The sequence below is a fragment of the Phyllobates terribilis genome, unplaced genomic scaffold, assembly GCF_046119375.1.
Source record: "Phyllobates terribilis strain yellow unplaced genomic scaffold, ASM4611937v1 Scaffold_1__5_contigs__length_1240528914, whole genome shotgun sequence".
NCBI lineage: Eukaryota > Metazoa > Chordata > Amphibia > Anura > Dendrobatidae > Phyllobates > Phyllobates terribilis.
In genome coordinates this window covers 771,175,347-771,195,758 of record NW_027362761.1, presented here as the reverse complement: position 1 = coordinate 771,195,758, position 20,412 = coordinate 771,175,347, and the positions used below count along the sequence as shown (strand labels likewise).

General features: G+C 47.2%; 1 protein-coding gene across 5 annotated transcripts in view; it reads left to right on the top strand.

Moving 5' to 3' along the window:
• Positions 1-20,412, top strand: part of PSD3 (pleckstrin and Sec7 domain containing 3) — a 902,747-nt gene that overhangs the window by 511,598 nt on the left and 370,737 nt on the right. Inside the window, exon 1 of one of the 5 annotated variants that reach the window (XM_073636972.1) lies at positions 18,018-18,199. The exons of the other annotated variants lie outside the window; for them this stretch is intronic. The gene's annotated coding sequence lies outside the window, so the exon portion shown is untranslated. Of the gene's footprint in view, positions 1-18,017; positions 18,200-20,412 lie in introns of those variants that run through there. 5 annotated transcript variants of the gene reach the window in all.

The window sequence follows — 20,412 nt, the reverse complement described above, 5'->3', positions numbered from 1 at the left end:
GGTAAATATAACATTTATTTTTTATTTTATTCTTTCTTTTACAGGTTCTATGGTACCCGGGTCCGGAGGAGAGTCTCCTGTCCTCCACACCCGGGTACCATCCACACATTGAAACTCATGTAATCCGCATCTACAGATCCAGTGATGCGGAATCCATGCGTTCCAATGCAAGTCAATGGCGGCGAAAATGAACCGCTTCCGCAAAATAATTGATAGTGCTGCGTTTTTTCCGCAATGACAATCCGCAGCGGAAATTTCCGCAGCATGTGCACAGCACATGCGGATTATCGTTGGGGAACATGGCAGGCCTTCTACCAAGCGTTTTTTAAGCGTTTCTGCAGCAGAATTGCCGTTGCGGAAACGCTTAAAAAACGCATCATGGGCACACAGCCTAAAACTCAGATTTTGGAAAAACCACTGCTTTTTTCACTATGTCTGAAAGTACCATAAAGGTATGTTCACACTGCGTCTTTTTCTCTGCCTTCAAAAAATGGTTTTTGAAGGAGAAGATGCTTCAGAAAATTTCCTTTTCTCTGGAGTTTAGTAAACCTAAATAGCTTTTTGGTCATTTCCTCTGCATCGGTGTTTATTTCCAGGGTTTTTGGATTTTTTAGGATGGTTTTTGTGACCCATAAAGAAATGAGGAAAGTGCTAGCATTTATTTTTGCAGCGGAAATGCTGAAGAAAAAAACTACCTAGGCGTCTCCAGGGTGTTTTTTTTTTAAGCCTTCTCAATTTATTTGTATTGTAAAGCGTTGAGCGTCGTCTTAATTGAAAATGCCTGAAGATGGACGTGTTATTACTTTTAACTGCTTGTCGTCTTTTGAAAGCCTGAAGCGTTTCAAAGCAGCTCAAAAGCCTGAACATGTGAACAGCATGTTATTTTTGGATAGAAATGAATATCTTCATTCTTTTCTACATTTTGTTTGGCGTTTTTGCTGTACTTTCCAATGGTGTGAACATACCCTTAGGCAATACTCTTAGGCAACAATGTAGCTATTCAAATTAATGTGCATGTCATTTTATCATCTGCGTTGCTTCAATTCATGTTGCAGATATATTGCACCTTTATTGCAGAATTTCCACTTTGAGTTAAGTGGAGGAAGTTAAAATCTGAAATAAAGTACATTTTTTGCTGATTTTGTTGCTGATTACCCACCCATGGGTGCATTGCAAAAGCCTTTGGTCCAGAATTGGAAAACAAAAAAAAAAAGAAAAGTTAATTAAAGAAAAAAAAAAAATCCCCAATATTTACCTCTGCTGCTGATCTCTCGCCCACTAGCAGGCAGATGCTAGTCTTGGTGTTTCCCAGCCACCTGGATTGACTTTCTGTTCCATGCTATTGTTAATCAGAGGAGGACGGGGTGAACCATCACTGGCATAGAAAGCTTGTTAGGAGATGAGAAATCAGCAGTAGTTTTTTTAAAATAAATAGATAGAAAAAAAAACAAAGCTTTTAGTCGGTAGGGAGGTTGGCAGCAAGAACAGCATAATTTGGTGTGATTGTGTCAGTTCAGATACTTGTGGATTTGTTATAGACCTCACTCAGACGTCCGTGTTGCACATACATGTTCTCTCCGTTTTTTTCCTGGATAAACATGTACCCTTTATAATCTATGATGCTATTCACATGTCCCTGTTTATTCATGGGCCGAGTGTCTGTGCAAAATTCACAGAGACATTTCAGTTTTTTTGCAGTATTATGGATTAAAAGTGCCAATACAAGTCTATAGATCTGTGAAAAAGATATCAAGCACACGGATGGCATCAGTGTACAATCCATGTGCTGTCCGTATTTAACATTGTAAAGTATAGGAGAAGCTTTGTCATTTATCCAAAAAAAAACACTGATGACACACTGATTGTAAAATGGACACACGGACTGTACACTGATGAGTGATCCAAAACACTGAGGACACACTGATGACACACTGATGGTAAAAACGGACACACAGACCATACACTGATGACACACTGATGGTAAAAATGGGCACAGAGACCATACACTGATGACACACTGATGGTAAAAATGGGCACAGAGACCATACACTGATGATGCACTGATGGTAAAAATGGGCACAGAGACCATACACTGATGAATGATCCAAAACACTGAGGACACTAGTACCAGGCTGTACCGAGTGTCCAACATGGGAAAATACCCTAAGGTCTCATTCAGATGTCTGTTATTTTTAGTGTATATGTTTCATCAGTATTTGGTCAGTGTGTGAGATTTTACCATCATCGTGTCATTATACACTGATGCCATCCATGTGCTGTCCTTGATTTTCATAGACCCATCCACTTCTATGGATAGTTTTGATCCGTGATCATAAACGGACTTGTCTCTCTCATCTTTTGCAGACAAAAAATCTGGATATGTTAACAACCCCACAGATTATAATGGTTAGATGGTCTATCCGTGAAATACCCGTATATGACTCACAGACGTCTGAATAAGGGTACAGTGCCTACAAGTAGTATTCAACCCCCTGCAGATTTAGCTGGTTGACACATGCGGAATTAACTTGGCATTGTGACATTTGTACTGTAGATCAGCCTGGAAGTGGGAAATGCACTGCAGCAACTTTTTTTTTTTTAAAACGTTAAAAGTTAATTCAGAGTGTCATTTATTATTCAACCCCTCAAACCACAAGAATTCTGTTTGGTCCCCCTAAAGTATTAAGAAGTAGTTCAGGCACCAAGAATAATGAGCTTCACATGTGTGGATTATAGATTTCTTTTGCCAGCCTTTTCTGACTATTTAAGACCCTCCCCAAACTTGTGAACAGCACTCAGACATGGTCAACATGGGAAAGACAAAGGAGCATTCCAAGGCCATCAGAGACAAGATCGTGGAGGGTCACAAGGCTGGCAAGGGGTACAAAACCCTTTCCAAGGAGTTGGGCCTACCTGTCTCCACTGTTGGGAGCATCATCCGTAAGTGGAAGGCTTATGGAACTACTGTTAGCCTTCCACGGCCTGGACAGCCTTTGAAAGTGTCCTCCCGTGCCGAGGCCAGGCTTGTCCGAAGAGTCAAGGCTAACCCAAGGACAACAAGGAAGGAGCTCCGGGAAGATCTCATGGCAGTGGGGACATTGGTTTCAGTCAATACCATAAGTAATGTACTCCACCGCAATGGTCTCCGTTCCAGACGAGCCCGTAAGGTACCTTTACTTTCAAAGCGTCATGTCAAGGCTCGTCTACAGTTTGCTCATGATCACTTGGAGGACTCTGAGACAGACTGGTTCAAGGTTCTATGGTCTGATGAGACCAAGATCGAGATCTTTGGTGCCAACCACACACGTGACGTTTGGAGACTGGATGGCACTGCATACGACCCCAAGAATACCATCCCTACAGTCAAGCATGGTGGTGGCAGCATCATGCTGTGGGGCTGTTTCTCTGCCAAGGGGCCTGGCCATCTGGTCCGCATCCATGGGAAGATGGATAGCACGGCCTACCTGGAGATTTTGGCCAAGAACCTCCGCTCCTCCATCAAGGATCTTAAGATGGGTCGTAATTTCATCTTCCAACAAGACAACGACCCAAAGCACACAGCCAAGAAAACCAAGGCCTGCTTCAAGAGGGAAAAAGTCAAGGTGTTGGAGTGGCCTAGTCAGTCTCCTGACCTTAACCCAATTGAAAACTTGTGGAAGGAGCTCAAGAATACAGTCCACATGAGACACCCAAAGAACCTAGATAACTTGGAGAAGATCTGCATGGAGGAGTGGGCCAAGATAACTCCACAGACCTGTGCCGGCCTGATCAGGTCTTATAAAAGACGATTATTAGCTGTAATTGCAAACAAGGGTTATTCCACAAAATATTAAACATAGGGGTTGTATAATAATTGACCCACACTTTTATGTTTAAAATTTACTAAAATTCAACTGAGCAACATAACTTTTTGGTTTGTAAGATTTATGCTTCTGTTCATAAAACCTACTCTCGTTTGCAGTTTGAAGGCTCTAACTTATTTGCATCTTATCAAACCAGCTAAATCTGCAGGGGGTTGAATACTACTTGTAGGCACTGTATATGCACACGTTAAATGTTTGCAGCAGAAATTTCTGCACCAAAACTCTGCAATTTACACTGCTTATTTTTTCCTTGCAGATTGAAAGCAGTTTTAGATCTGCAGCATGTCAATTCTTTTAGCATTTTTTGCAGCGTTTTTTACCCATTCAATTGAGTAGGGAAAAAATGCTTCAAAAAGCATGCAAAAAATGCATGTATTTTACAGTGTTTTTCCTGCCAAGAGATGTGTTTTTGGTGCAGAAATTTCTGCTGCAAATACTTAACGTGTACACAGACCTCTTGGGCTTGGGTCACACATCAGTATTTGGTCAGTATTTTACCTCAGTATTTGTAAGTGAAAACCAGGAGAGGGTGATAAATACAGAAGTGGTGACATGTTTCTATTATACTTTCCTCTGATTGTTCCACTCCTGATTTTGGCTTACAAATACTGAGGTAAAATACTGACCAAATACTGAACATGTGAACTTGGCCTAAGGGTGTCTGCAAACATTATAATTACGGTAGATAATTTATTCATGGGTATGGCTCCACATAGTGACAGTCCATTTGTTTTTCTGCCCATAATTGGCTGTATCCTAGGTGTGTACTGTCTCTTAAAGCCTAATATAGAAAGTAAAATATATTTTGGCTTTTATGACTTGGTGAGGTTTTCTCATGAAGAAAAACCCTTCCCATATGCTCAATAACATATAGATGTGGCCATACTATGTGCCCCCAGCAGAGGTCACTGCTGAGGAAATATGTGGTTGGGTGCAGGTTCCCATAGTGCTCACCATTGATTTTTATAGGGATCTCTAGGGGTCAGTGAAGCTGGACCAGGGTTTTATGTAAAATGGGGCCCTCTGTGTGATATTCATTTTGATATACCACTAAGAAGATGTGTGTCATCACTATGACAATTTGAGAAGAAGAGAGCTGTAGTGTAGTGTTCACAGTGAATTGTGTTTTTTTTAGCCACCATATTGTTTTCCTAAAAATGTTCTTTCTCAGTGGAGCAGCATTTTTTTTTTAGTTCGGTGCTTGAGTGTTGCCACTAATCTAAGTTTCCTGCCCTTAGCATTACACTCCCTAACTGCCATAAGTATTACGCTCCCCAACTGCCGTATTACACTCCCCAACTGCCGTCTTCAGCTTCAGTACTGGCCGGCGGCGCCATCTTGTGACTGCAGCTCCTGACCAGAAGTCTGAGGTAACGGTCACAAGCTCTCAGTGTAAGTCTATGGGAGCCTCGTTCTTGCCTCGTTCTGGCTCTCATAGACTTACAATAAGTTGTGATTTCCGGCTCATTTCAGCAAACACTGGAGCGATGGGGCACAACCTGCAGAAGACGACTGGAGCGATGCCGGTAACAGAAAAAGATGGCGGCTGGTGAGTATACGACTAGCTACAGGCAGGGAACTTATATTAGTGACACCACTCCAGCAGTAAAATAAAAAAAAAACACGCTGGAGTGGTGCTTTAAACGAAATTGTCCAGGATTATAAAAAACATTCCTGCTTTTTTTTGATAACCAGCACCTATCCGGACCTTGGGTTGCCATTGGTATTGCAGCTCATCTCCATTTCATTCTGTGTGTCTTGGTATTGTAACGTCGCTCCAATCTGTGGTCAGGGTCGGAGCTGATTCTGAGAAAAATAAGCCATGTTTTTTTTAATTCTGGACAACCCCTTTAACTTTTCTGCAGTCCTTCAATCACAACTGCTTATGAGTTCAACAGTTATAATTTGCAGTAATATTTATGATCACTTTCCATTGTGACACTCAGTTGTATAGCAATAAATAATCTGTACCCCGGCAGGCTCAGTTAAAGGGGTTGTCCAGTGTCTACAAAATGTTTTCAAATGGCAGAGGATGCAATAACATAAAAAAATGAGATTAATTCACTGGGTTTAAACCCTGTGGATCAAGTGATTCAAGTGACCAAACAGCAGGATGTCATTGCTGAGTTGTATTTATGATCACTTTGATGCCTTTAAGTGGTCCTTAATGCTGTCTTAGAAGTGCATCGAATGTAACTAAAAAGGACAGAAGTGCGACAATTTTGAGCGTAGTTGCCTTACATAAAAGAAGAACGTCATACATGTCAGGTTACCTACCAAGTATGTACAGGCGTTAAGGCCTCATTCAGACGTCTGTGATTTTTGTCATATGTGAAAACAGGGACCGTTGTTCATCAGTGTTTTGGATCTGAGTTTCATCAGTATTTGGTCAGTGTGTCAGTTTTTTTGCCATTAGTGATTTTCACTAATGAAAAAATAAATAAACTGCAAAGCTTCTATTATCTAATATATATAATTGTCTTATCCCGTCCGTCTGTCTGTCCTTCTGTCCAGGAAATCCCACGTCGTTGATTGGTCCGGCCGCGGCCAATCAGCGACGCGGCATTTCAGAAAAAGATGGCAGCCATTAGCGACTTATCTGCCGCACCGAGGTCAGCGGCGATGCAGCCGGGAGATGCAGCCGGCTGCTCACAGCATAAGTCCCCCGACTGGAGGCGCCGCTGACTTCTATGCGGCTACCGTCGGGAGATCAGCGGCTACGGCCGCTTATCTCCCGACGGCAAGTGTGACACCCCCCTCCCCTCTCCTCTCCACTCCTCTTCCCTCCTCTCCCCTCTCCTCCCCTCCCCCACTCCCCTCTCCTCCTCTCCCTACCCGGCGCCATACTTACCCCTCCCCGTGCCTCCGCAGCAGGTCCTGTGTCTTCCGCTGCAGCTCTGTGACGTTTCAGGTCAGAGGGCGCGGTGACGTCTTTACACCGCGCTCTCTCCTGAGCGGTCACAGCACACAGCGGGAAGATGCCGGCTACGCTGGAGTCGCGAGCAGCAGCTGAGAAGAGAGGTGAGTATTTTTTTTTTTATTGTATGGGGGCATTGGGCATTAAATGGTGGGGTGGGGTGTGTGACATTGTGGAGGGGCCATTATAAGCGAGGGGGGGGGGGGTGACATCCTGCATGGGGCACTATGGGGGGGGGATGTGACATCCTGCATGGGGTATTATATAAGGGGGATGTGACTTCCTGCATAGGGCATTATAAGGGAGGGGGGGATGTGACACCCTGCATGGGGCATTATATAGGGAGGGGAGTGACATCCTGCATGGGGTATTATATGGGGGGGGGAAGTGACATCCTGCATGGGGCATTATATGGGGGGGAATGACATCCTGCATGGGGCATTATATAGGGAGAATGTGACTTTCTGCATGGGGCATTATATGGAGGGAGAGGTTACATCCTGCATGGGGCATTATAAGGGAGGGGGGGATGTGACATCCTGCATGGGGCATTATATAGGGGGGGTGACATCCTGCATGGGGCATTCTATAGGGGGGATGTGACTTCCTGCATGGGGCATTATATAGGGGGGGATGTGACATCCTGCATGGAGCATTATAAGGGAGGGGGGGTGTGACATCCTGCATGGAGAATTATATAGGGGCGGGGGGATGTGACATCCTGCATGGGGCATTATCCTGCATGGGGCATTATAAGGGAGGGGGGATGTGACATCCTGCATGGGGCATTATAAGGGAGGGAGGGATGTGACATCCTGCATGGGGCATTATAAGGGAGGGGGGGATGTGACGTGACATCCTACATGGGGCATTATATGGGGGGGGGAGTGACATCCTGCATGGGGCATTATAAGGCAGGTAGATGCTCCCCGGTCCTCACTAACACGGTTCGCTGATTGGTCGCAGCCACCGGCCGCGACCAATCAGCGATATCGGCGCCAAATTTAAACACGGTCTCCGGACAGTTGGCGGCAGATTTAAAATAAGTACGGCACCGTCGGGAGACATATTCTAGAATACCCGATGCGTTAGAATCGGGCCACCATCTTGTTCATTACATTACATAGTTAGGCCTCGTTCAGACGTCCATTTTTGAAGTATCTGGTTTTTTTTGCAGACAGAACACGTACCCATTAACATCTATAGAGCTGTTCACATGTTTATGTTTTTGCGGACCATGTGTAAACAAAAGAATCACGGCGTTACGTTTCAAAATTGCCCATACAAGTCTATAAGTCCATGAAAATCATGGACGGCACACGGATGGCATCAATGTGCAATCCATGTGCTTATACTACAGGTCTGCAGTCACTATATGTGACTGCAGACTTGTAAATCCTCACATTGTGCGCACTGCATGTTGTGAAGATTCTTGGGCGGCGGGCGCGTGGCCGCAAGTTTGTGATTTGCGTACATATGGTCACATGCCGTCTAGACTTTTGCGGCTTCACTGAGTGCAAGTGTATTGAGCGAGGTCGGACACGTCTAGTTGGAATGTGGCCGAAAGTATGCAAATCACATAGTTTTGGTCCCATGACCTCCCGATGCCAGCATCGGACAATGCTCACAGTGTTCACGATGTGAGGATTCACAAGTCTGCAGAAGTCACATAGAGTGACTGAAGACTTGTAGCTTCACACCAGACAACCCCTTTAACATTGCAGTGAATAGGAGATTTGCATTTTTTTATTCATACTGTATGTGAAAATGACTGATGAAACACTTGATGGTAAAAACTGACACTGACTAAACACTGATGAAAATCAAATACAAAATACTGCTAAAAATTATACATTTTTGTGCCTGTGAAAAATCACTGACGTTGTTATGAGGCCTAAATCACGGACAGCACACGGACTGAACACTGATGCTGACCATGAATTTCACGGACCCATAAGACTTGTATGGTTACTTTTGATCTGTGACTTTGTTCAAAGACATCTCCGTGATTTCTGGGAATCACTCAGAACTAGTGTTGAGCGATACCTTCCGATATCGGGAAATATCAGATCGGATTAGATACCCGATACCCAAAAAATATCGGATATCGCCGATTCCGATACCGGAAACCAATGCAAGTCAATGGGACACAAATATCGGAATGAAAATAAACCCTTTCTTTCCTTGTACGTTAATTCTACATGAAGGAAAACAACTAAGAATAATGTAGAATGTATTGGGGGAGGTGGAGGAGACATTAAAGGCATAGAGGTTTAGCCCAATCAAATGGAATAGCAGGAATTAATATATTTTTTTAAGACTTTCGGAGTTATAAAGATATTGACTATGTTAAGCTTTTTTATATTTTGTCAGATATTTATGTTTCACTACTTCTATGCTCTTCACCTTCTTTTTTACTTCTCCAACACTTTCTCCTTCTTTTTTACTTCTCCCACACTTTCTCCTTCATCATCCTCAGCAGCAGAATCTTTTTCATCAACTTCTTCTTCACCTTATTCATCTTCTTCTTCTTCACCTTCTTCCTATTATTCTTTTTTTTTTACATTCTTCATATTCTTCTTATTCAACTATTATTCTTCTTCATATTCTACTTTTTCATCTTCTTCATCCTCTTCTTCATCATATTCTTATTTGTGACAGGCATTGCTGTAGTTGTTATCTATAAAAAGTTTGAAGATTACACCTTTCGTTCTGCCTGTCACAAAAGATTTACAACAGGATTTGTCCGCGTTCAGTTTGGCCTGCAGCAGCAGGTCTTTTCCAGGGGCACCACGAGGAGGAACGGACTCACCCCCATACACTGCTTAGTCTTCTTCTGCTTATAATTTAGATATCTTTTGCTCTGATTTTTAGTCTTATGCTTAATGTTCTGCTTTTTGTTCTGCAGCTTCTTGTTCTTCTGCTTCTTGGTTTTCTGTCTCTTGTTCTTCTGTATCTTGGTGGTTGTCTTCTTGTTCTATGTCCTCTTGGTCATCTTCTTCAGGGTCGTCGTCTTCAGGGTCGTCGTCTTCGGGGTCCTCGTCTTCTTCAGGGTGGTCTTCAGGGTCGGCGTCTTCGGGGTGGTCTTCAGGCTCGTCGTCTTCAGGGTCATCGTCCTCTTCAGGGTCCTCGTCTTCTTCAGGGTCGTCGTCTTCTTCAGGGTCGTCGTCTTCAGGGTCCTCGTCTTCTTCGGGGTGGTCTTCAGGGTCGTTGTCAGGGAGATTCAGAGTGATTACCAAAAACCATTTCAAAAAGCTTGAACTTGGATATGTAGCAGAAGGTACAAGAAGGTTGAGGAACTGCCGAGAACCAGCTGACGGTACTAGAACTCGGATGGGTAGCAGAAGGTAAAAGAGCAAATGGAACTACCGAGGACCAGCTGACGGTACTGGAACCCGGTTACTAAGCAGGAGGTGCCTGTGCCAGAAAGCACTACCAGGGACCAGCAGACGTTGGTGGAACTCGGATACCGAGAAGGAGGCACCTAAGCCAAAGGCACTGCCTGGAACCAGCTGACGGTACTGGAACCTGGATGGGTAGCAGAAGGTACAAGAGCCAATGGAACTACCGAGGACCAGCTGACGGTACTGGAGAAGTATTGCCTCAGGGCAGCTAATGTGGATGATGGTGGTGATGGTGTGAGTGTCCCAGTACTGATGGTGCTGGTGCGGCGAGGAACCACAGAGACGTGCAGTTGCAGTTTTCAATGCTTTACTCACAGTTCTTTATCAGGTCACTTGTGCGCAGTTAGGACCGCCCGAGTCATGCTGCGTCCACCAGGTGAGGGACTCTGTCAACTCCCAGGCAATTCCGGAGTGTGGTTCAGAGCTCCCTTTTCTTTCCTTTCTCTGGCCGTCCCCACCAGTGACCCACCTTTGTCCAGCTTCCTCGGGCCTTCTGTTGGCGAAACCTCTCTCCGGTTTCCCTGACTCTATACGGTATGCCTTTCTGGTGGATGTAGTGAGGGGTCGCACCAAGATGTGGTAACAACCTCCGGTCTTTGGCTGAGGAATCTGTTGCCTCCACCAATTTGGGTTCCGGTACCCTGTTCTGCCAACCCTTCACCCTGTATCTCCTCTGGGCATATGGGGTTCCTTCTGTCCTCGTGTCTCTGGGCCTTTCTCTGTGTTCCTTGCTTCTTTTTTCCTCTGTTCCAGTTCCTTTCCTACTTTCCTTTCTGTTCCTTCTTCTCTCTCTCAGGCTCCAGCCTCCTGACAAGGCCTGCCTGCAGAGCAGAGCCCATGCAGGGGCTCTGCTTCCTGTCTTCTCCTCAGACTGTCTCCACTGAACTGAACCCTGATCTAAGATGGTGCCCACCTTTTATACCTCCTTCTGACACCCGAGCCCAGGTGACTTGCAACCAATGGGCTCCTGCCTATGCCCAGAGACCCACCCCTATCTGCTCCTACACCACTGGGTATTCCACCCCCCTCCCCACTCCAGCCAGGAACAGATGCTGTCGTGCCTGCACTCTTGTCTCGTGGGAGCACCGTTGAGCTGTCCCTCGGAAATGGGGTGTGTGTGGTGCATGCAGCTAAACGAGTCCTGGTCCACACTCCATCCTTACCCGGGAGTGGAATATCACACCTCTGGTCTGAGGTGCAATACCCCTGTAGCAGCCGAGCCCTCGGGGTGCTACATTCCCCCCTGGTAAATCACAGCACGTCCTCGGGCTGGAAAAGAGCAAAGACAATTCAAAAACATGCAATACTTTTTCAAAACTTTTCACATTAGAAACCGGCCGGCATTATTCAACTTCCCTTTATGGGAAACACTTTCTCTTTACTAGACATTATACTGCACTTTTATATTACTGGAACTCTTTTGTCATATAACATTTTCTAGCAGCATATAAAACTATTCAGCATATCAAACTTTTTCTGGTAAAACATTTTAGTAGATTCTCTTCTTCACTGGCCACTGTGCAACTTGCGACCAGGTAAAGGTGCAACAGTCCATTTAATTCCGAGGTAGGCGTTGCAGTTTTTGTATAAAACCAGTAGGGGGCGCTTTAAGAAGCGCAACTATATACAAGGGATGGCCGCTCTCAGTCCTCGGCCAGTGGGGATAGGGGAATGGCTGCTCACAGTCCTCAGCCTGGTTAGGGATTAGGGGCACACAGGTAACAGTTCTTTAACAGTTCCATACTAGTCCCAACGGGGACCACACTTCAATCAGCAACAGTTCTTGTACCCTGACTGGTAACTATATACAGTTCCACTTTACCGTTCACTGGTAACGGTGTCCTCCTCGCTCTTCCGGGTAATCTTCTGGTCCGTCCGGACCCTCGGTGTACTCAGTTTCTGGGCGGTACTGTAGTTCTTCTTCCGTGAGCCGGTGAACGTGGAGGGTGTACGGTCCCTTGGCACCCTTGTGCCGGGTGAAGGTGACCACATCACCCGGGTAGAGATCGCGTCCGCGGTGTCCCTCTGGCAGGTGGCTCTCGACGTCCCTGCGGGTGACAAAGACGTCGCCGGGGGTTCAATGGTCTCGGATAAAGCCCCCGCCATGCTCCAGCTGGAACTTTATTACGGTCCCGTTGACTCGGGGACCGCGGGCGGCTCGGGGGTCTTGTCGGGCCCTGCGCTTCTGCTCCGCGCTCCGGGCCTGCAGCTGTTCCTCTCGGATTCGCCTCTCCCGCCATTCCCTTTCAAATGCCTCCAGCTGTTGACGGCAGCTCTCCTCACGCCGGGCTGCGTCCTCCCGGGTCTCCTGGGTGAACCCCATGAGATTCTCACCGGTGGGATCCCATGCGAATTGAGTGTCCTCCAGCGGGAGCGGAGCGATTTTGGCGGGCTCCGGAGCCGGGATCAGAGGCTCACACAGGGGTCGTTCCCTCTGGAGACGGGGGTTGACGTACTCCGGTGGCCACACGAAGGGCAGCCCGTCCGGGCTGGTATGTTGCGCAAAGAGGTCTGCGCCCAGGGGTGGCACCACGGGCCTCGGTCGGGGAGCAGCGCCCGGGGGCACTCGGCCTTCCGACCAGGCCGGGAAATTTCCGGTTGGGTCTGGGGGCGGCACTGTTGAGGAAGAGGGCGCTGGAGGGGCAGCGGCGCCCGGGTTCACCAGGCCTTGCGACCAGGCCAGTGGTACTTCCTCTTTTGCCGCGCCCGGGGTCGAGGGGCGTGGCACGGAACGGGGCGTGACCGCGGCTCCTGCCGCTTGAGGCCTAGTTGGGAGCAGTGGCGGCGCGGCAACGGGTGTGGTGAGTAGGGCTTCGGGCTCTGCGACGGGAGGCTGGGGCAGGCTTACTGCTGCTGGGCTCGGGGTGATGACGTCCCCATTACCTGCCTCAATCCTCGCGGCTCCCTCCGCGACGTCGTCTCCGGCCTTCATCCCTCCTGCACCATCCTCAGAGGCAGGCGTGCTCCAGGTTGCGGGTGGCGCCTCCTGCTGGCGGGTTCCAGCCTGCCGGGCCATCTCCCTTCTCCACTCGGCCAGCGCATCCTGCTGTGCCCGGACCATCCTCCGGTCCAAGTCCTCCAGCGCAGCCTGTGCACGCTCCGGGTCTCTGGGGATCTGCGCCAGGATCTCCACCAGGCTGTCCGGCGGTGCGGCCTGCAGCAGGCTCCGGACCAAGGTGTTGGCACTGCTGGAGGCTTCCTCCATTTCCGGGTGCGGTCAGTCCAGACTGATCCAGACCGCGCCCTGCCCCACAGTTTTCTTCACTTCCCGCCCCCATTGGGGGTGGTCCTGGGGCAACTTGGTGACAGTCAGTTTCAAGGGCAGCCCTCCCACGCTGATGGACATCTCCACTGCTGCATTCATGGCTGGTGGGGGCGGGCTCCTTCTTTGGCGCCACTCTGGGACCTGGCCCACGATGGGAGGTGGCTTCCTGCTGTCCTTTGGTGCGCACATAATGGCGTCCGCTCTGCCAGGGCGGGAAAAACGGATGAAGATGGCGGGAAACGGTCCAAGATGGCGTCTGATGGCGGGAATCGGCTCCGGATGGCGGGAAACGACCCCGGACGGCGGGAAACTTCTGGAAATGGTGGGAGACTTCTTTTCAAGGTACATGCACAATCTTCTTCAGGCACGCAATACCCGCTTGTGGCGGGTTGGTAATGATCCTGCTGACTACGCCAAAGTTGACGCGCCCCCTGGGCCTGTGCTGTGCAGGGGAACCCGGAACCGGGCCTGTTGTAGGATGCTGGGGGTTGTAGTCTCCGTGTGGCGGTGACCCGGACCGTGCCCAGGGTGGTCAAACCAGTGGCAGTCTTAATGTATAGCAAATGTCCGACTACGCCACCCGTGGATTGCGGTCAGTGGGGACCGCCGCTGCGCTGCAGACCGCTGAGGCTGATGTTGTTTGCGCAGCTGAGTATGGGATGACTCAGGGCAGCTAATGTGGATGATGGTGGTGATGGTGTGAGTGTCCCAGTACTGATGGTGCTGGTGCGGCGAGGAACCACAGAGACGTGCAGTTGCAGTTTTCAATGCTTTACTCACAGTTCTTTATCAGGTCACTTGTGCGCAGTTAGGACCGCCCGAGTCATGCTGCGTCCACCAGGTGAGGGACTCTGTCAACTCCCAGGCAATTCCGGAGTGTGGTTCAGAGCTCCCTTTTCTTTCCTTTCTCTGGCCGTCCCCACCAGTGACCCACCTTTGTCCAGCTTCCTCGGGCCTTCTGTTGGCGAAACCTCTCTCCGGTTTCCCTGACTCTATACGGTATGCCTTTCTGGTGGATGTAGTGAGGGGTCGCACCAAGATGTGGTAACAACCTCCGGTCTTTGGCTGAGGAATCTGTTGCCTCCACCAATTTGGGTTCCGGTACCCTGTTCTGCCAACCCTTCACCCTGTATCTCCTCTAGGCATATGGGGTTCCTTCTGTCCTCGTGTCTCTGGGCCTTTCTCTGTGTTCCTTGCTTCCTTTCTCCTCTGTTCCAGTTCCTTTCCTACTTTCCTTTCTGTTCCTTCTTCTCTCTCTCTCTCTCAGGCTCCAGCCTCCTGACAAGGCCTGCCTGCAGAGCAGAGCCCATGCAGGGGCTCTGCTTCCTGTCTTCTCCTCAGACTGTCTCCACTGAACTGAACCCTGATCTAAGATGGTGCCCACCTTTTATACCTCCTTCTGACACCCGAGCCCAGGTGACTTGCAACCAATGGGCTCCTGCCTATGCCCAGAGACCCACCCCTATCTGCTCCTACACCACTGGGTATTCCACCCCCCTCCCCACTCCAGCCAGGAACAGATGCTGTCGTGCCTGCACTCTTGTCTCGTGGGAGCACCGTTGAGCTGTCCCTCGGAAATGGGGTGTGTGTGGTGCATGCAGCTAAACGAGTCCTGGTCCACACTCCTTCCTTACCCGGGAGTGGAATATCACACCTCTGGTCTGAGGTGCAATACCCCTGTAGCAGCCGAGCCCTCGGGGTGCTACAATAGCATTTCAAGGGCCAGTAGTTTTGCAATGCCAGCATTCAGAGCCTGTGCTTCGGGGGTGGTTTGCCGAGTATGGGCGCCTTTTCTCCCATACCTGTGCTAACGATGGCTGTAGACTGGCCTGGGAGTGTGAGGATGACAGGGAACGTGGTGCTGTGGGTGGAATGACACTGAGTCTCTGTACAACAGTGCCAGAGGTTCTTCCATGGCGATCCTGTGAGGAAGCCGAACCAGCTGTGTGTGAGCTGGAGGAAGAGGCTACAACACGAGCTGAAGAGGTGGTAGGTGGCGCTGTAGGTTGGCCTAGGTCTTCAGTGTGTCTTTGTAACTCCACCACGTGTTTGGTCCGCATATGTTTCCACATATTTGTGGTATTGAGGTTGCTGACACTTTTCCCTCTTTTCACCTTCTGATTACACAGCTTGCATTTGACAAAGCAAATGTCATCTGCAACTGTGTCAAAAAAGGACCAGGCACTGCAAGTCTTGGGAGCGCCCGTTTTGGATTTTGGAAGAGCCATGCTCCTAATGGGTGCCGAAGTGGAGGCTACAGGCAACCAAGTCTGCCCCCTCCCTCTCCCTCCTTTTTGGGCCGTTCTGGGAATCTCTTCCTTAGAGCTGCTCCCACCACCTTCCTGTCCCTCACGCCATGATGGGTCAAGGACCTCATCATCTACACCACCCTCTTCAAACAACTGCTTCTCCTGGGTAGTCTCGACAGCACAGTACGCACCAGAAAGTGACACCTGAGTCTCATCATCAGATGCGTACTGAGGTGTGCTGCTGACCATAGGCACTGGCCCACCCGCCTCTTCAGATTCAGAGAGACAAAGCGGTTGCGCATCACTGTATACTACCTCTTCTTCAAATTCTAGAATTCTGCTTGGCTGGCCCCCTCTTTCCAAGCCAAGAGATTCAGAGAACAGAAGTAGAGATGGCTCCTGTCCAGGGCTCTCTGACTGCCTGGGCAATTTGGCAGGTGGTGAAGAGACAGATGGGTGCTCTTCAGTGCTCAGGACCTGAGAGGATCTGGAACTAATTGAAGTCGATGCGTTACCTGCCATCCATCCGACAACGGCTTCAATTTGTTCCTCCCGCAACAGTGGGGTATGGCGAGCTTCTACAAAGCTGCGCATAAAGGACTGTTCCCTGGTAAAACTGGGGGATGCTGAGTCACTGGTGCCCGCAGCAGGCACAGAATCCCCATGTCCTCTCCCTGCAGGCACAGAATCCCCACGTCCTCTCCCTGCAGAAACTCCATGCCCACACCCACAACCACATGCCTTACTCCCTGACTTCTTCATCTTGATAGACTGATAAAGATAGGCAGAAAAGTAGTAAGGACTTAGTGTGCTTATTCCTGAACAGCTGCTAACAGGTATAAGAAACACTAATTTTATAAAGTGTGGACTAGACTTTAATATGAGCTAATGTGGCCTACACAACTGTAAAGTGGAGTGTTTGGTGAACTTTATTTAGGTTTTTTTTGTCACAAAAAGACACTGGATGTGCCCAAAGATGTAATACCGATAGTATCACAAACTTTTTGTAGCTATTACAATGTAGGAAGGTAACCTACAATGCAATAGATGAGGCTGCAAAAAATAGGCTAATACTAATCTGGCTGGGGCTACAGGGCCCAATGCTGCAGAAAGGCTCCTCTAACTACTCCTATATAGTGTTTTTGGAACCAATCTAGCTGGATACGGATGGAACCACACTAATAGGAGAAATCAGGAAAAATGTTCAATTAGCAAAAAAGGACAATGTATGAGGCAGCGACGCACGCTGAGAGCACTACAACCAGACGTGGCTGAAGCACACACTACAGCGTGAGCTGCACTCACACACAGAGACCTTGCAGACAGCGGTGAACAGCACAGAGAACTGTGTACTAGCACTGCAAGGCACAGCGATTTATAAAGTAGCTTGGGTAAAGCAGAATAGAGCAAATAGGTAGCTAAAACTGTCCCTCAGAACAACAGCATCCTATCCCTAACTGAATTCACAGCAGAGTGAGCTCAAAATGGCGGCGGCGGCTTTTATAGTGCATCATGACATCATTTCAGCAGCCAATCACAGCCATGCCATTAGTTAAGATGCCTACATGCCACAGGATGTGCCCACACTTCTTAGGATCCTCATTGGCTGAATAAAATCACACTGGCTCATTGCATTATGGGAACTTCCGATTCCGGTATACGATATGCTAAAAGTATCGGAACTCAGTATCGGAATTTCGATACCGCGAATATCGGCCGATACCCGATATTTCAGTATCGGAATGCTCAACACTACTCAGAATGCAAAAAACGCAGCCAATAGGATGTAATGGGTACATGTTTTATCTGTGAAAGACATAAAACTCTTTGCTTGAAAAATGAACATCTGAATGAGATGTAAGCATGGGGATTTATTTTTCCAAATCCCAAAAAAACGTGATATTCTTGAAGCCAGAGGTGACAATGGAGATGATTGTGACTGTAATTCTCGCCATGCTATAGATCTCAGTCATTTCTGTTTTTGAGAGCACATATGAGCTATTTTACTCATAATTCAGACTAAAAAGAAAAAGTCAGGAAACTGTAAACTATTGTAATCACACGGCCGGGCCGTGAAAGGGTTAATGGGATCCTGGCTGCAGAATGAAGTGGCTTGTTTCACATGACTTTCTGGTGTCCTGGCAATGAAGCGGTTAGGCCAGTGCAGCAGGCATTGTGACCACCAGCCTGTATCCGCCTCATGTGCAGCCAGGTCTTGGATGGAGGGGGGAGGTCACAGGGTGCTGGAATGAGTAAGAGGGTGGATCTCTTTGGGAGTGGATAGAGGGGAAGTTGTTCAACTTTTCTTCTTTTTTTTGAGTTGTGCTCCTTGCCCTGAGCTCTGTGTGAGCATTCTGGGAAAATGTCAGAGCAGATAGTACATCTCTGTGGATGAGCCCTACAGACAGTAGCAACAGAATGCAGCGCTTCCTTGCACAAGCAGAAAGTTTGGAGAGGACTCGCACTAACATGGGATGACTGCATGGTGTGATGTAGGAGAGGTAACTATACTGCTTTTCTTCATTATTCCTCCTCCTTATATTCTATCAGGGATAGTACACTACTGACGAGCAAGGGGCACTGTTTTGGTGCCCAATTGTTGGATTAACTTGCATTTTTACTATTGTTACTTGTCTTGTGTATGTATGGGGTGGTAGTTATTAGGATGATCTGGTCTTATCATTAGACTAATGCTGTGTGCGGTGGTCACTTGCTCTGAGCATTGTCTGCCTGACTTGGATTATTCTTGTTTGTTTAGTTTTCACATATATTTTACAGTATATGTGATTTTTATACAGAAATACCTGTTTGTATAATTTTTCATGTGTAATTGTAGAAGTGAATGACTAATATAAGAAGCAGAAGCTGCATTTATCGGTAATATAACGTAAAAGTGAGCAGATACCATATCACAAAGACTGTGTGCTTCTAGATCTTATTAGCCACAGACTGCACTAGTGTATTGTCACAATCCGATGCATTTTATTACATTAGCTATAGCAATTATGTGTTCTAAGGGAGTTAGGGCCAGTTTTTTTTTTCCTTAAAATTTTTTGCAATTGGGTTTCAATAAAAATATTGCCTTCTATAACCTCTGTGCTATACTGTCTATTGCTGCCTGCAAAGTGAGTTAACTGTGAATCCATCATCAGCTATGACTAGGATAAAAGCATTACAAACTCTCGGACCCTCTTTTTCTGAGCTCCTCTTACTGATTTATGAGCACAGACCACATCAAAGTTGAGTGCACAGGGATGTAAAGAGCAGTAAAGGCAAAACGTTGCAAAACTTTTAAGTAAAACCCAATTGAAATTTTTTTTTTCAGTCCCAAATACATACATTTAAGTATAAAAAAATAAAGTCCCCAAAAGTGGACAATCCTATATTGTGCTAGGAAAATGAATATTTCATATGAACATTGCTTTTACTTCTCCATTATGTAAGGGATAGGACAGTGCAGAGCTTATAGATGATTCTGTCCAATCAGACCGATGTCACGCTAAATCGGTGTCTTTAAATGTCTCATTGATCTTATAGGTGAGGAATGATCTGAGGGGCGTAAAAATGTATCTGACAGTCACAATGACAGAATATATGTATATGTACATGTCCAGCTCACACTATCTTCATATGTAAAATCAGTCAAATTGGACAGAAATCTGTGATTGTAAACCCAGCTTTACTGGGGTGCTGTATAACTTCTGCACCCACTTGGTCTGACTCTGTATATAGAGATATTCTGCATCTAGGGAAGAACACCTATGTACGTACAGAGTCCAGAATTCTACAGAAAAAATAGACACATGCCTGGGAACTTTGAATCTGCTTGGTCTATCTTGGATTACTAATGGCTGAATTCACACTTGGGGTGGCTGATCAATGACCGATGCCTCGACTGAGCATATTATATCATGTCTGATTCTTGTGCTGAACTTCTAGGCTTATTTTGTGATTCTAAAGTAAACCATTGTCTCAGCTCAGCTGCATAGTATAGATCTGTGACAGGGAGGTGTCTCCTTTCTTGGGTGGGCTTCGGACATTTCTAGGTGAGGTCCATTGAAAATTCAGAAATGTGTGAGTCAGCGTTTCCCAGTTTCCGCTTTGGAATAATGTTGACAGATGAAAAGAAAACATATTTGCTCTGGATATCTTCAGTAGAAAGGCAGAGATGTACAGTAGTTGCTATAGATATCTACACCATTGTCTAGGTCTCCTGTCTACATGTGTTCCTTCCCCGAGGTGTGTGGGCAGATTGCAGCAATCGGAAGCCTGTAGTTTAGTAAACTGCTACTGTCCGTTAAGTATAGCATCTGTGGTCGCTCACAAGTGGTTTCACATGTACGTTTCAAGTCATTTGGTGGAGAAGAAAACTGCTTATACTATTTTTGTCCTGCTGCATATAAGAATCTCTGTGTTAGTTACGCCCTGTTCACACGCTCAGGATTCTATGTGGATTTTAGTGCGGATTCTCTGCCAAAATGTGCATAAAATCCGCAGTTATTCCCATTTTTGTTAACATTTCTGGGAATGTTGAAGTCCCTCACCTCTTGGGACCGCCACCAACCTCTCCCGGATTTTACATCACTCTCACCCACTTGCGGTCCAGGAGATCTAGGACAATTGGCAAATATCCATTCCGGATCCTAATCATACGAATTAGGTTACCGCAATCCCATTTATTTGCTTTAAAGAAAATGTACTCACATGGAAAAAT